This window comes from Bombina bombina, chromosome 4, assembly GCF_027579735.1.
Source record: "Bombina bombina isolate aBomBom1 chromosome 4, aBomBom1.pri, whole genome shotgun sequence".
Taxonomy (NCBI): domain Eukaryota; kingdom Metazoa; phylum Chordata; class Amphibia; order Anura; family Bombinatoridae; genus Bombina; species Bombina bombina.
Window position 1 is genome coordinate 861194046 of NC_069502.1, and position 6000 is coordinate 861200045.

The 6000-nt window shown below is 35.2% G+C and overlaps 1 protein-coding gene across 3 annotated transcripts in view; it reads right to left on the reverse strand.

Moving 5' to 3' along the window:
* The window catches only part of LOC128657322 (uncharacterized), a 97686-nt gene extending 93634 nt beyond the window's left edge, over positions 1-4052 (reverse strand). For 2 of the 3 annotated variants that reach the window (XM_053711624.1, XM_053711622.1), the window contains exon 1: positions 3924-4048. The gene's annotated coding sequence lies outside the window, so the exon portion shown is untranslated. Of the gene's footprint in view, positions 1-3923 lie in introns of all 3 variants that reach the window. The other variant, XM_053711623.1, reaches the window with a different exon arrangement.
* Positions 4053-6000: the final 1948 nt, after the last annotated feature.

Sequence of the window (6000 nt, forward strand, 5' to 3'; positions counted from 1 at the left end):
AAAAGCAACACCAAATCCATATATGTCTGCTATTTGTGAACAAAGGAGACCCCAGAGAAGCATTTACAACCATTTGTGCCATAATTGCACAAAATGTTTGTAAATGATTTCAGTGAGAAATCTAAAATTTTGAAAAATTTAACGTTTTTCTTTATTTGATCGCATTTGGCGGTGAAATGGTGGCATGAAATATACCAAAATGGGCGTAGATCAATACTTTGGGTTGTCTACTACACTACACTAAAGCTAAAATTACCCCAAAAAGCTCCCTACATGCTCCCTTATTAACCCCTTCCCTGCTGTGCATAATACACGCATGGTGCGCAGTGGCATTTAGCGGCCTTCTAATTACCAAAAAGCAACGTCAAAGCCATATATGTCTGCTATTTCTGAACAAAGGGGATTCCAGAGAAAAATTTACAACCATTTATGCCATAATTGCACAAGCTGTTTGTAAATAATTTCAGTGAAAATCCTAAAGTTTGTGAAAAAATTTGTGAAAAAGTGAACAATTTTTTTTATTTGATCGCATTTGGTGGTGAAATGGTGGCATGAAATATACCAAAATGGGCCTAGATCAATACTTTGGGATGTCTTCTAAAAAAAAATATATACATGTCAAGGGATATTCAGGTATTCCTGACAGATATCAGGGTTCCAATGTAACTAGCGCTCATTTTGAAAAAAAGTGGTTTGGAAATAGCAAAGTGCTACTTATATTTATTGCCCTATAACTTGCAAAAAAAAAAGCAAAGAACGTGTAAACATTGGGTATTTCTAAACTCTGGACAAAATTTAGAAATTATTTAGCATGGGTGTTTTTTGGTGGTTGTAGATGTGTAACAGATTTTGGGGGACAAAGTTAGAAAAAGTGTGTTTTTTTCCATTTTTTCCTCATATTTTATATTTTTTTTTATAGTAAATGATAAGATATGATGAAAATAATGGTATCTTTAGAAAGTCCATTTAATGGCGAGAAAAACGGTATATAATATGTGTGGGTACAGTAAAAGAGTAAGAGGAAAATTACAGCTAAACACAAACACTGCAAAAATGTAAAAATAGCCTTGGTCCCAAATGGACAGAAAATGGAAAAGTGCTGTGGTCATTAAGGGGTTAAAGGGACATTAAACCCAAATTTTTTCTTTCATGATTCAGATAGAGAATAACATGTTAAACAACTTTCTAATTTACTTCTATTATCTAATTTGCTTCGTTCTCTTTCCTGAAAAGCATATCTAGATAGGCTCAGTAGCTTCTGATTGGTGGCTGCACATAGATGCCTCATGTGATTGGCTCATCCATGTGCATTGCTATTTCTTTTACTAAGGATATCTAAAGAATGAAGAAAATTAGATAATAGAAGTAAATTGGAATGTTGATTAAAATTGTATTCTCTGTCTGAATAATGAAATAAAATTTTGGGGTTTAATGTCCCTTTAAGTCTCATAAAAGTCTCACAATAGTTTTATCAAGCAGGAATGAAAGCTTGTTCCCTGCAAACTTAATCACCTTTCTTATTGGAATCGTTTATTGAATTCAGACGCACAGTTTCAAAAGAATTTTTTAAAGACGACTTTTTTAAAAGACGTTTTAGTATTTTATATCCACAGTGATCGGTCACTACAGAACTTGATTCATCAATTTTTTATACATGTTTTTTGAGTATACGCCAATCAAATAAATTGTGTTAATATAGCTGATATATTGTGTCCATTTTTAGTTTATATATGCGTTTTAATTGAATGTACCAATCTATATATATATATATATATATATATATTTATTTTAGTTTTATATTAAGGATAGTGCAATAATTATATTCATACATAGTATGCAAATTCTTTATCGATTGATATAACGGAACACTGTTTTCAATCCAGCGTAGGGACATGGGAAAACTTATTCATACATAGTATGCAAATTCTTTCTTTTGATATAACGTACTACCACTTTTCAATCTAGCTTGTATTTATATTATAGATACGTAGCATTTTGATTCTTCACTCCCAATTAGGGGTTGGTATAATCCATTTATTCATACATAGTATGCGACTCTTTATCTATAGGATATAATTCAACATTATTCAGTACTCTCAGAAAGGTTTAATTTATAGCTATACATAGTATGCCATTGTATTTTTAATTATCCCCATGCTGTACAGCGCATGTACACGTCCTTTATCATTGTATCTTTTCTACACTGTATTTTGGGAACAGAGTAGTGTTTATGCAGGGGTAAGACTTGCGCACCAATACCTTCTCACTTTTTAATACTTTCTGTGAGCACTATCTATAATATTATAGAGAGGTTCCCTTTTCCTCTCTCACACACACTATAAGCCCTCATCCCAGTATGTTATATACAGCTATATAAGATTATAGAAAGGCTTCCTTTGCCCCACACACATCTAAACCGCAGTATGTTATATATACTGTAGGTATATATTATAGAGAGGTTCCATCTGCATCACACACACACAGCCCCCACACCATTTACTTATGTACTTATGTACAGTCATATAAGATTATAGAGAGGTTTGCTCTGTCCCACACACACAGCCCCCACCCCAGTACGATATATATAGCTATATAAGACTTTAGGGAGATTCCCTTTGTCCCACACACATCCCCTTCCCCTCCCCGGTATTTTATATAAAGGCATATAAGATTATAAATAGGTTCCCTTTGCCTCACACACACAGACCACTCCCCAGTACTTTATATCCAGTGCTACATAATTTGGTGGTGCTATACAAATAAATGATAATAATAATAATAATAATAAAAGTAAAATCTGTGTTTTGGTAGCCCTTATTTGAACCCCCTTACCAATTTCTAAAGTAAAATAATGGCGTATAGGCAAAAAATATTAAAGAACGCTAAATTCAAATTTTAACAAAGATATTTAATATTTATAGAGAGGTACCCTCTGCCTCACACACAACCCCTCCCTAGTACCTTATACACAGATATAAATATTATAGAGACGTTCTCCCTACCTCTCTCACATACACAACCCCTTCCCAGTACCTTATGTACAGATATATAATATTATAGAGATGTTTCCTTAGCATTACACACACATCCACCACCCCAGTACCTTATATACAGATATATAATATTAAAAAAGAGGTTCCCTCAGCCTTACACACACCCCAGTACCTTATATACAGATATATATTAATATAGAGAGCTTCCCTCTGCCTCACACACACATTCCACACCCTAGTAACTTATATACAGATATTTATTATTATAGAGGTTCCCTCCGCCTCATACACACATATCCCAATTGCAGCACCTTATATACAGATATATATATATACACACACAGATATATATATATATATATATAAAAATAAAAGTTTCCATCTGCCCCCCCCCCCACCCAAGTACCTTTTATACAGATATATATTATAGAAAGGTTCTCCCTGCTACGCACATACATTCCATCCCCAAGTACTTTATATACAGACATATATTAGAGGTTCTCTCTGCCTCAAACAAACATCCCACCACACCCAGTACCTTTTTATACAGATATGTAATATTATAGAGGTTCCCTCTGCCTTACACATTCCACATTCAGTACCTTATATACAGATGTTTAATATTATAGAGATTCCCTCTGCCCCACACACACACACATATATATATATATATATATATATATATATATATATATATATATATATATATTTATTTTGTAAAATCTGAGTTAAGCGTTCTAAATTATTTTCTCAGCCATATCTTTTACCTATTTTTTTTTTTATAGGGAGCTTCGCTTTGCCCTCACACACAGCCCCCTCCCCATTACCTTATACATAGATTGTTACTATTAAAGAGAGGCTCGTTATGACATACACACGTCTACCCAGTACTTTATACACAAACACATCACCGATTTAAAAGTCACTTACCTGAAACCACCGTACTGAGTGCGTAGACAGTGTTCTGTAAATACTTCCCTAAATCCCTACCTTTGTTACGTTGTCCTGCCTACGTAACGCGTACGCAAATAAAACAGAACAATGGCAGCAGCCTGTTCCGTACAAAGGTAAATAAATGAGTGCAGTGCAGAGATCACATGGTATAACTAGCATTACACTTGCCACACAGATACTTCCTGTAGTTCTAGTTCACAGCAGCCATGTGACTTGTGACGTTACATGCTCTTCTGCTGGGAAGGAACTAGCTTCTAAACTATCTTCACACATGGCAGGTTCGCAAAGGTAAACCGTGAGCAAGACCTTGCTGTACAGCGTTATATTTCCGCAAATTATGTAGTAAAGAATGTACAGTGTAAGGCACCATCTACCAGTGAGGGAGCTAATTGTGTATGTGTGAAATAGGTGTAGCAAGTTTTGTAGGAGTATATAGCTTTGTAAAAGATACTGGGCAGGAGACTGTGTGTAAGGCAGAGTGAACCTCTATAATATTATATATCGTATACATTGCTGGGATGGAGCTGATTGTGTGAGGCAGAGGTAATCTCTATAATATTATATATCTCTATATAATATTATATATCTCTATATAAGGTACTTGGTGGTAGCTCAGCTGATTGTGTGTGAGGCAGAGGAAACCCCTCTATAATATTATATTTCTGTATATAAGGTACTGTCTGTGAGGGAGCTGATTGTATACGTCTGAGGTAGAGAAAGAAGCTCTATAGTTTTGGGTAGGGGGCTGTGTGTTATATATCTGTGTATTAGGGAGGGAGCTGTGTGTGTAAGGCAGAGGGAACCTTTCTATAATAAATATCTATGTATATGGTAGTGAGGAGGGAGCTGTGTGTGAATTAGAGAGATACTCTTTAATAATATAAATCTGTATATTAGGTGATGGGGAGGGGGCTGTGTATGAGGCAGAGGGAACCTCTATAATATTGTATATATTTGTATAAGGTACTGGGAGTGGGCTGTGTGTGTGTAGAGCAGAGGAAGGCTCACTTTAATATTATATCTGTATTATTAAATAGAAAGGATCTCTGTTTAGTTATTAAATATTTCTATTTAAGGTGCTGGCGAGGGGGCTGTGTGAGGCAGAATGACTCTCTATAATAATTTACATCTGTGTATAAAGTGCTAGGGAGGAGGTTGTGTGTGATGTAGAGGAAACCTCTGTCTAGTATTAGAGGGACATGAAACCCAACATTTTTCTTTCATGGTATAAGTATGGCATACAATTTAAAATGTCTTTCCAGTTTACTTCTGTTATCAATTGTGTTTCATTCTCTTGGTATCATTTGTTGAAGGAACAGCAATGCGCTACTGGTTTCTAACTGAACACATTGGTGAGCCAATGGCAATCGGTATATATATATATATATATATATATGCAGTTCCCAATCAGCAGCTACAACCTAAGTTATTTGCTGCTCCTGAGCTTACCTAAATAAACTTTTCAACAAAGGTTAACAAGAAAAGGAAGCAAGTTAAATAATAGAAGTAAATTGATAAGTTGTAAAAAAATTGTATGCAATGTCCTAATCATTAATGTCTAATTATGACTTTACTGTCCCTTTAAGTATTTCCATTTAAGGTCCTGGGGAGGGGACTGTGAGTGTGTCAGAGGTAACCTCTCTATAATATTATATATCTTTATAAGGTACTGGGGAGGGAGCTGGATGAAAACTTCTTTATAATAATATAGATCTGTATATAAGGTGTTGAGAGGGGACTGTGAGTGTGTCAGAGGTAGCCTCTCTATAATATATATCTGTGTATAAAGTACTGGGGAGGGATCTTTATGTGTGAGGCATAGAGCTTCTGTTTATAGATCTGTATATAAGGTGCTGGGGAGGGGGCTGTGTGTGAGACAGAGGTAGTCTTTTTGCAATGTTATAGTCCTCTATATAACACACTGGGCAGGGGCTGTATATAAGGCAGAGAAAACTCCACTACAGTATTAAATGAGGGGGGGGGGGGGAGAGTGTTTAAGACACATTGAACATATAATGTCTGTATATAAGGTGCAGATGATGATGCTTGGGGT